The sequence below is a fragment of the Argiope bruennichi genome, chromosome 1 (genome assembly GCF_947563725.1).
Source record: "Argiope bruennichi chromosome 1, qqArgBrue1.1, whole genome shotgun sequence".
NCBI lineage: Eukaryota > Metazoa > Arthropoda > Arachnida > Araneae > Araneidae > Argiope > Argiope bruennichi.
Genome location: NC_079151.1, coordinates 63,246,821 through 63,258,268, shown reverse-complemented (window position 1 = coordinate 63,258,268; position 11,448 = coordinate 63,246,821).

The window sequence follows — 11,448 nt, the reverse complement described above, 5'->3', positions numbered from 1 at the left end:
TATGGAACTTCTAAAAATAATAGAGTCATCGCTTCATCTCATTCCTTATGTGAATTTTAAATAAAATATGTCTTGTTATATGGGTTACCTTAATAATTATTGTTTCAATTAGTTATGTTGTTTTTATAGATATTTTATTTTGGATCTTCGTTTGGAATTCACTTACGTACAGTCATCATTTTAACGAGGCTTTGTACCTAGAATCTGTTATAAAACATTGAATATTATAAGCCATTTAAATGCTCAGCATTTTGTTACAACTTTTATTATGTAATACATTTTTAATGCTGTTGTATATGAACACAGTTAACAAAAATTTATTTTATATTATCTGCCGTTGGCAACCAATGATTTGCCATGACTAATGTCTCACTAAAATTTTCAATTAAATATTTTATGTAATTTGGTCTTTTAATAGCTTCTACAACAAAAGTTTTTAAGCTTCAAATTTTGCATCATATAATTCATACTGTTATCGAAGCCTTATGTTATTCTGTTCATTATATTGTGTATCTCTCTAGTTTTCTGTCAGTTCTTATAAAATTTAGAATTGAAGTTGAAGTGATAAAGCTTTAATAAACATAAAAACGCTTTCATTGAAATAAAACACATTTTTTAAAAATGTAACTGCATAAAATTGAATGAAATCTGCAGAATATTTTTCATAATTTATGCAATATAAAAGAATTTTTCAATGTAGAATTCTCCGATTTACCTCAGTTTTACTTCAAAAGAATTTTAGTGTGGTAAGTAATTTTTTATTTCAGTTAATAAGTATACTCTAATTTTCTGTCAGCTCCCATAACATTTGAACAGGAAGTGATAATGTTTCAATAAATATAAAAACGTTTTTGCCGATACCAAACATGTTTTTTTTTTTTAAAATATGACTACTGAAAATCGAGTCATTCAATACTAAAGTCTCATGAATACTATACTATATTTTTTATAATTTATGCAGTATCTTCAATAAGAATTCTTTAATTTTCAAAAATAAATGCGGTAAGTAATATTTTCTTATTTCAGTCAATAAATGTACCTTTGAAAAAAATTAAATCTAAATCTTATATCCTTCAATCATGTGAATGATTTTTAGTAAAATAATCTTGAATATCTAACGTTTTAGTCTTCTGCAATAAAGTTTCATTATTTTAGACCAATGAGCCTTGTAGGAGGAACTCTGGATAGTACTGGTTGGCTTATTTTTTTCATGACATTCAATGGAAAGGTCTAAAATTGTGCATTTTATAGAATAGAGGTATCCAAATTTTCGTAACTTAACTCATTTTAGCACAAAAGAATGGTACTTTTTTATTATTTAAAATATTAATGTCTCGAAATAGTTTTATTAAATATGACTCACAGGGCTGGGGATTCATATAAAAACTTAAAAAATCGTAAATCATCAGAATATTTATTGATTTAAACTGCATAAAATATGCTTATTTATTTTATTCATATCATTTTTTTATTAGATGTGTATGCCTGTTATTACGATTTTAGAAATAATTGTTGAGCTCTGATTAGAATGGTTGTTCTGTATGTATGTTCAACTATATTTGTTTTAAATTATCTGAATTATTGAATTAATAATATAGATATTTTACAAGGCCACAGAAAATTTCTTCTTACATTTATTTCTTTTTAAAATTCATAAAATTTATTTTATTTCATACAGACATATGTTGAAAATTACCTTTTAAAGTTTAGTTTGCAGTAAAAGTTAATCTAATCTTTTAATGTGAGCTTTTATCAATGTAGTGGCAACATGTAGATTAAGCTAATTTTTCTCATGGTAACATAGGGCTCATGTGTAATAAATTTCATTTTTAATTGGTGCAAAATAAACTTCGAAAAGCATGGTTCAAATATTTTTTAACTAATTAATTTATATGTTAAAAAACTTCCACACATTGAAAAACTAATGTTTTAAATTTTAAGACGATGTAAAAATCGTATTTTTATGTAATATTTTTTTAAATTATTGTGACAAAACACCAAAATCTCCTTCTATTTTTAATTAATTAAAAAACTTAATTGCTCCAAGGTGCACATTCGCTCTCTCCTATTATGTATTTGTCATATTGGTACTCTTAGTCAAACTATCTGACCTGTGGAATACCAACACACTTTCATCTTTATTGTAAGTAAAATTGGTTTTAGCTAATATATTTCAAAGTTTAAATTTGGGTTAGACAAATTTGGCATACGTTTTGCTCTATTTCTTTTGAAAAACTTAATTGTAATCGTTGACATCAAATAATTAATGGCTTGCTAAATTAAATGCTGATATAATTTATCCATATATTGATACAAAATTTGTTAACAGAATATTAATTATAATATTATTTAAATCTGTATTTTTTTTTTTTTTTTAATGAGTACTGTTATGAAAGGAACAAAAAATATATAGGGTTATCAAGATCTTACAAATTGATCATTTTTCTATTACTTTTTTAAGTAAATTATATAGTGCTTTCCTTGCAGGTAGTACAGATGTTATTCTGATGCTATTTTTACCTTCCTTATAGGTCGATACGACTTTTTAGTATTATGCGATCGAGAAATTATGTTTACTCCTCTATGCTATTCAGTATCTCAGATTTGATAGGTGAATTATATGTCAATGAGAAAAAAGAAGAGTCCACTCTGCATCAGAGGGTATTTTATCTTCCAATTATTCGGAGGGGAGTGGGGTGCTTGAAAGAAAACTTTTTTTTTTTTTTTTCTGTTTCTTCTTCATATTGCAAGTTGTTCTATCCTTTAGTCGTCATTGAAGAATAATAATGCTCGGAAATTTTGCATTGAAAATAATTTATTTCCAGTTTAGATTCTATAAAAGTCCGGAAGAGTATTTTGTAAAAAGAAAGTGAAAGAGGAATTTAATTATATTTTACTAAGTTATCTATTGAGCCAGATATAAGAGTATTAAGTATTTGTAATTGGGTTTTGTATAATTTTATTTCAGATATACTTGGATGTTTTATAAATACTTACTAAAATCAGAATAATCTAAAACTTCCTAATAAATAAATATATTTCAAAAATTTTTATGTATTTTTATAAAAAGAAATGTAGTTCTAAAATTTAATTTTTTCTCGCAGAAAAAGAAAGTCTAGTTAACTAGCAAAAATTTTATGAATTCTTATTGGAAGTTTCTTCTTGTAGAACTCTGGCTACTCTTCTCAATTTTATAAATTTTTGGAACTTTCTAATTTTTGAATTATTTCAAAAAAATCAACATTTATTCTAAACCCCATTTTTGTAACATCATATAAATGAAATTATTTTTTGTTCTAATAAACAGAAACTCACACTTGCTTTATAAGTAAGCATTTTAAATTTACATATGTTTCGCCTCTAGCACATCTTGAGCTGCAATTTTCCATCCAGATCTCTCCTGGAATGAAGAAGCTACTCTCATTTCTTTTGCTCTTTTGGCCAAAAGTTGTTTCATGTCATTTTCAAAAACTGTGTTTTCTCGTAGTACAAGCGATTCCTTTTTTATTAGTGATGCAAGATAAGAATATAACCTTGGCCTCGTAATTTTTCTTTTTTCGTATACCGGAATTATTTGGCGGCATAAATAATCAGAAAAAGTGAACTCGGTACTTGCACTTTCTGGTTTCGTAAATATTATGCTCCTACAAGTCGATCTTCCTTCTGGACGATGGAAATCAATTCTGTAAGAATTATTCTCAAACAGAAACCAGATGTTTTGTATCGAATTCTCTAATGGAGAAGATGAATCATTTAAATAGGTGTGTTTAATAGATAAAATGCGTTTACCACTAATCAATGCTTCAGTTTCTGCTGCCACTTTTAGACTCCTGTCTAAAAGCTTCATACTTTCTTTTTTAATAACTTCTGCTTCTGCTGCGTTAATATGATCTTCATCAAGATCCACTACATGAAATTCTTTTAAATATGGGGTTTCAGGTATATCTAATTTTGCTTTTAAATGCAAGTGTTTGATCAAAGCATCAGTATATTTGCCTTGTTCCAATTGTTCTTCAGATTTCTTTTTATAGTGGCGAACTAATGGTTTCCCTGCTTCCTTTCTCTCCAGATATCTAATATTTATACGCCTTTTTTTAATTACTCTTTTCTTCGCCACAAGGACCTTTTTTTTACTCATGTCTTTTCTATTTTGATATTCTTTATCTATATAAAATAAACTGGAACATTGTGAATTCGAATATTCCTTCCATATTTTCGATAAATACGTTTGATAATCAATTTCTAGCTCTTCATCTGACAAAGCATCAAAATTTATATCGTCATAAATTTCCGTATCAATTTCCTCTTCTGTTTTCCCTCGTTGAATAGCAGAATCATTATCACCTTCATCATCGGACTCTGGAACTGAAGGTTTTTTTTCGTCAGAATCATCTCCTGCATCAACTTTCGATGTTTCTTTGGTTATGCCGCTGTCTTTTTTATCATTAGATTCACCTGAGTCGACCTCTAATTTTCTTTGCAACATCCTTTCCTTCGCATCATGTTTATGACCTTTTTTTGTTAATTTAGCATCGTCATCTTCTGACTCTGATTCGGATGTAGCATATCTCTCAGCTGGGTCAATGCTTTGTAAGAATTCTGTAAAGTTCCAGATAGAAAGGTCTATATTCTCTAAAATAGGCTCATTAGAGTCGAATGAAGATGGATTGAAAGACCATGTTTTAGAATGTTCAGTTTCTTTTATATCGGTTTGTGACTTGCTTACATTAGCATCATCATCTTCCGTTTTTATTGGTTTTTCACTTTCGCCCTCCAAATCATCCTCTTTTGTTTCTTTTCCATCTTTTACCTCCAAATCATCCTCTTTTGTTTCTTTTCCATCTTTTACCTCCAAATCATCCTCTTTTGTTTCTTTTCCATCTTTTACCTCCAAATCATCCTCTTTTGTTTCTTTTCCATCTTTTACCTCCAAATCAACCTCTTTTATTTGCTTTTCGTCTTCATCCTTCAGATCAATTTTTTCCCTACTTCGTTCATGGATTTGCGTCTGTGGCTGATCTGGAGGACCTTCAGATTTACTGCGATTTTGATACATTACTTGTCTAGTACTTAAAAAATCTGAACGGTTGATAAAATAATCTATAGCTGTTTCTTCCGTCCATTTTCTTACTGAAAGTCGGTCTGATCTCAAATACGAATAAAACTCCATTGTCTGAAAGTAATGAGGGTCATTGTTTATATGGTATTCATGCGACTTCAAGGCATCTTCTCGATTCTGTGCAAACATTTCTAATACAGTATTGCCTTTTATATCTAAAACCCGATATTCTAAACTATCATTTCTATCTGAATAGAAAGAATGACTTTTTATAGGATCACTGAGATCTTCATTATTGTAGTATATTATTCTGCATACAAGTCCATCTCTTAAAGTATGTGGATTGTACTTATCCACTTTTGACGTCTTGTATCTTGTATGCTTTCCATCAGGTGGAAATCTGTTTTCTACATCTTTCTGTGTTATTTCAATATCTCTTATCCATGTTTCTGGCATGCGAATTTGCATTGTACTGCTTCCGGATTCCGTTTCTTGTATTTTGTATTCTGGCAAAAATACTTCCCATTTCGTGAAATCTTCGAAATCAAAAATTATATCTTTACAACTCCCGTTCCAGTTTTCATTGTTGCTCCAGAAATTTCTGTCATTCCACACAAACTCAATTCCTAAATATTCTGGATTATCTATCGAAATAGTTTCACCTGTTGAAGCTTCCAAGAAAACTGGTTGAGTTGTTCCATTCTCTGATGACTTTAACAATACCCAAAAGTGCACGCGTTTTCCATACAAGATATCCCTTTGCCTTTCCTTGGTGGTAGTTTTCTTTTTCATTTCTTCAGATTCCTCGAAAACTTTGCCTTCCAACCAGAACAATCTTGCTTTTTCGAAATCTAAATTATATTTATTTTTCTCAGTAACTACTGGTTGAGGTCTCTGAGTAAAGAATTCTTCATAGCGTCTGAATTTCTTGGGTAAAGTAAAAATCGGATCTGCTTTTTCTTTTTCTATTTTTTTCGTCACTTGCTTAGTTGCATATCCTTGCACAACGTAGGCATCATAATCTGAAGAAAGGAGCAAAGTACATAAAATCATACTCATTTCCAAAGAATTGCCTTTTCGTTTTTTTAAAATGCTGTCTAAAGAAAACAGAGTTTGTGGACATCTTGTCGGAATTTTCAAAGGTATGTATTCTACATAATCAGCAAGGAATATCGCACAGTCATTCCATTCTCGCAGTTCGGTCGTTTTAGTAATTTTTATTGGACATAAAGTTGTGCATAGAAGTTTGTTTATTTTGCATTCATTTTCCAAATACAAAGTAGGTTCAATTCTATCTGGATAAAGATATTGAAACTGGCGTTGATAATTTTCAGCCAGATATAATATTTCTTTTTCTTTTTGGTTATTTTCTATATAAGAAGTCGGTAAGGGCTCCGTCTTTTGCTGCCGTATCTTTTTCATCATCTTATCCATAATAAAATTGCCCTTTGAACATTTACTTTCTAAAACGCTATTTACACAATAATATAATTGTTTTGAAATATCGTATTTTTAAAAAATTCGCATGAAACATTACTTTTAATTGTACTATACAAAGAAACGTATTTGCTTACAGAATAAATGTTTTTAATTACTAAAGTTGAGTTGAAGAGTTTGCTTTGCGATTACTGCATGCTTTTCCGCGCTTGTATTTGGTAATGATGATAAAACATAAAAATAACAAAGGCACCGGAAAACAATATAATGCGATAAAATAAAAGAGATACAAACTCTTGTTGGTTTTTGCTATTTCAAATTCGTTCAAAAAATAATAATTATTCAATCCTAAAAGGCTACTCGATAGGAAAGAAAGAAAACTCAAGTGTTATAACAATGAACTATATTTTATACTACTAAATTGAACTATTAATCCTTACTCATTTTAGTGTGTGTTTCTCCGTCTTAATATATCTTTCTCGTGTATCGTATAATTTAGACATTTATCTTTTTATGGGTTTTTATTTCCCGTCAAAATTAGAAATCGAATGATAGCAAATTGCTCCAAATTGAAAGTATTATATAGTTATAGTTATTTATATGCGATATTAATGAAATTATATATTTTTTATTTAAAAACACAGTAAAAAAATGAGATAATTGGTGACAGATGATAAAATAAATTCTGAGGTAATAAGTAATAGTATATCATTTCAAATATGTTCTCTTCAAATCAGTTCATTACTGTAATTAGAAGCCAAAATAGGCGTTCGCAACTGTTTCATAGTCTCTGAGAGTGTTAAGAACATACCGAGGTAATTAAGAGCATTACTGTAACTGAAATTAATCAATTAATTTGGTAAAAAGGGGCGTTGTACAATGAGCCCTCCAGAACATTATTATGCACTCACATAAATTATTGATTTAATTTCCATCTTTTATGATCAATTTAAATAAAAAAAAAAATCTTCTAACTGTGTTCCCAATTATCCTAACTGATCCTACTAGTAAGGTAAAAGCATTTAAAAAATAATAAATTTTAGGATGTTTTTTAATTTTTTGAGATGGTACTAGTACATAATTGGTAGTAAAAGAAAAAATAAATTTTGAAATTAAACTTTTATCAAAAAAGCGAAAAAAATACACTTTTATTATGTATCTTGGCTAACTGATTATATATGATCTATCTGAATGCAGATAAACATTTAATTTCTACTTATAATTAAGGTGCGTGTTGGTACTTTACAGATCAGACTATTTGACTTATCAAACTAAGCATAAATAAAATTTTAAGAGTGAAAATGTGCACTTCGAAGCAATTTTTTTTATCTTTAAGTAATTAAAAATTAAGCAATATTGTGATGTTTTTTCCCGATAACTTCCGAAACTATTTCCGTATAAAAATAATTATTATACCTACCATTTTAAAATCGAAATATTTTTTTCAGTGATGCCAATTTAGTTTGCTACAAAATTCTTTAATCTCTGTTTAATTAACTTTTAAGCATAATAATTTATTAATGTTTCCACCTTAAATACGTATAAATAGTAAAGTATCGAGGCCGTCTTCATATTAATTTTCATTTCATTTTCAAATTTACTTCGGTTTTTCTTTTAAGCAATTATACCCATTGAAAATATTTCGAATACAAAGGTTTAGACGATGTAAGGAAAAGAAAACGAATGTAAACAAGAAAAAAAAATGATTAGAACTGGTTTCAAACTTTATAAATGAACAAAATAGGAGCATTTTTATAAATCCTCACTTTATTCTTTTGTATTCCAGTAGTTAATTCAACAATTCTTAAACTGATGTACGCTGAAAAGTATTAATCATATATTTATCAATATATAATTCCAAAAACATATTTTTATTCTCATTTTCATTTTATTAAAAGTAAATAAAAATTTAGTATTTATGTAAATAATTTATGGTAATCTCCTTATCCATTATTAAACATTGCATGTTCCAGTTTAAATTTTTCTTCTTAATTCACCTTGTAAAAACTAGGCGGCATTCGCGACCGCTCCACGTGCGCCAATGGAGTGGTGGCACTCCCAAATAGATCGTCAATGAGAAAATCAGTCAAATTTGGCGTAATGTCGATATCCAATTATTTCAAATATCCATAATTCCATTTCCACCATGTTAATTGATCATGAAATAGATGCTTAGAATGAATAGGGTGTGAGGGTTGATGTGTATTATATCAAAGAGTTTACCGAGGAAATGATTGTTTACATGTCTGATAAAAGATAAAATTGATGAAGGAATGGTATGAATGGATCGGAAATGTCTATCTTAACTAAGGTTAGAGATTGTATTTTCCATTACATAGATGTTTGTTTGCTACTTGGATTTAAAAAAAATAATCAGATATTTTGAGAAACTTAAATAAATAATATGAAATAAAAGTATTTTATCACAATTACTTTTAGAATAGCTAGAAAATGTTAATTATCTTATCTTTTTTTTTTTTCTTTTTTTTTTGGAAATGTAATTTTCATTATAAAACTTTGTTTCTCTAAGGTGCTAACATGCAATTTTTTTTTTTAATAAAAATTAACTTATTTAAAATTATGAAAATGAATTTAAAATAAGTTAATAGTTTAAAATAAGTTTTTCAATATTGTGACTTTTATTTCTGTAATATTTCCCCCTAATTTTAGTAAATGTTTCAAAATATTTTTGAATATATTTTTCATTGATATTATTACTGCACTTATACACATGTGCAGTGTGGCAATATTAATTTTTTTTTTTTTTTTTTTTGCATGCATATGTCATGACTGCTATATAATTGTGATGAAATAAGATAAAAACGGATGAAACAGGCTTAAAATTCTATCCTTTTATATTTCATATAAATACGAACTTGCATTTTTTTTATTATTATTATTATCATTATTCTCGTGAAATCCATGGATATTTTGTAAACCTGAAGTATTTTAATGTTTTAGTGTAGTAATCATTTTATTTTGTTTACTTGAGATATACCGCTTGTAATTGATAACAGATTGTAAATATTGAAATTGCCTCTAAAAATACCAATTTATCCATTTCAATAATAATAATGAGTGACCCGAAAAAGTTAAGCAGATCTATTGAAATGTATAAGGGTTAAAATAAAAATTTCACTTTGGATAAATAATAAATTGTTAAATAATTGTTGTGTAATTACTGCTAATTTAATTACTGTATCTTCAAAATACTCATTTTTTTACTATCAAACTACTTACAAAATTTTCACTTTGGATAAATAATAAATTTTTAAATAATTGTTGTGTAATTACTGCTAATTTAATTACTGTATCTTCAAAATACTCATTTTTTTACAATCAAACTACTTACAAAATTTAGAGGATATTTCAGAATACATATAAATGGGGTTTTCTTGCGATAATTAAAAAAGAATATCAAGATTACACCTGTTTACTTTTCTAGCATTCTTGCATCTTATATATACATACAAAAAAAAACACATATACTTTCGTCATATTGCGTCATATTCGCATTGAATTATCACTGGGAGAAAACTTTTGGAAGGGAATGGAATATTGTATATTAATATTATTCTGAAACGAATACTCTAAAAAGCTGAAAATCTTGCGAAATTCATTCTTTCAAGCCAATAATGGTACGGCTTGGCGAATTTAAATTTTAATGGTTGTTGTATTAGAACAGAGAGATTTGGTTCCAGATGGTTGATGGTCTGTGAATTTTATACGCGCAGCTGACTTTTATCGCATTTGTTGCGTTGAGTAAGAACGTTGTTTCTACAAAGAAATTACCAGAAATAGTAGCAAGTCTATTTTTGATAGCTTGAGTTGAAACGGTTTATAATTTCGGATAAATGATTGGAAGAAAATTATTGCAGCTGGAATTTTCAGTGCTGGTGAAAATATTTTTGTGAAAGAAGCTGTCGATGAATATCCATGCGAACATGAGAACTTCTGTTATAAACAAAAATGACAAGTTATGCTTGATTCAAGGAAAAGACATGAAGCTTTCTTGTTTTGAGTAAGTATTCGTTATATTTTGTAATAAAATTGATTCAATCTAGATAAAATGCCTGAAGTTTTTAGTTTGTCGTAATGGGATTTCTGAATGGCTGAAATTTTCAAATAAATGCAATATATTTTTTCATATTTTTTTAAAAATTTTGTTGGTTTATTAATATTTAATCAAAACATATCACAGTTTATAAAGTTAAAAAGTTATCACATTGATTGGATTAAGATTTATAAATTAAAATGCGTAATTAAAAATGAAAATGCTTATTTTTTTATAAAAGCATAACAAAAGACAAATTTATGTTTTTTAATGTTAAGTGATTGTTTTTTTTTTAATTCAGCTTTGAGCTTTCAAACAGTATTAGTATCTTTTTTTATTAACTTATTCTTAGTTGACTTCAAGAGTACGAAATTAAACACAATGAAAGAATATTTTAGTCAAATTATGATAAAGATTAATAACATTAAACTCTTTCACTCGCTCTCAGTATGTTTTTATCATAATTATGAGAAATTTACTTCTTTTTTACGTTCTTATATACGAAGAATAGAGAAAGGAAAATTTTGCAATTGTCAAAAAATTCGAAAACGAGCTTTGCCGAATCTCTATGTTTCTGATATCCCTAAGAACAAAAGTCTGATTTTGGAAACATATATGAATGTTGCTCTGTCTGTCTGTCTATCTGTGAACACAATTACTTAAAAACGTTGTAAGCTTGGATAATAAATATTAGCTAAAAGTGGGTTTTATACCGAATTTGTAGTTTCTACCAAATTTTGAAAGAAATTTATGCTCAGGAAGTCTGTCCGGCTGCCCGGTTTCAAGTCAACATGATAATTACAAAAGATATATAGCTAGATAGATAAAATTTTAGTTCACAAGTTGAGCATGTAAAATATATATTCGTATCAAATTTGGAATGAAACCTATCTGTGGA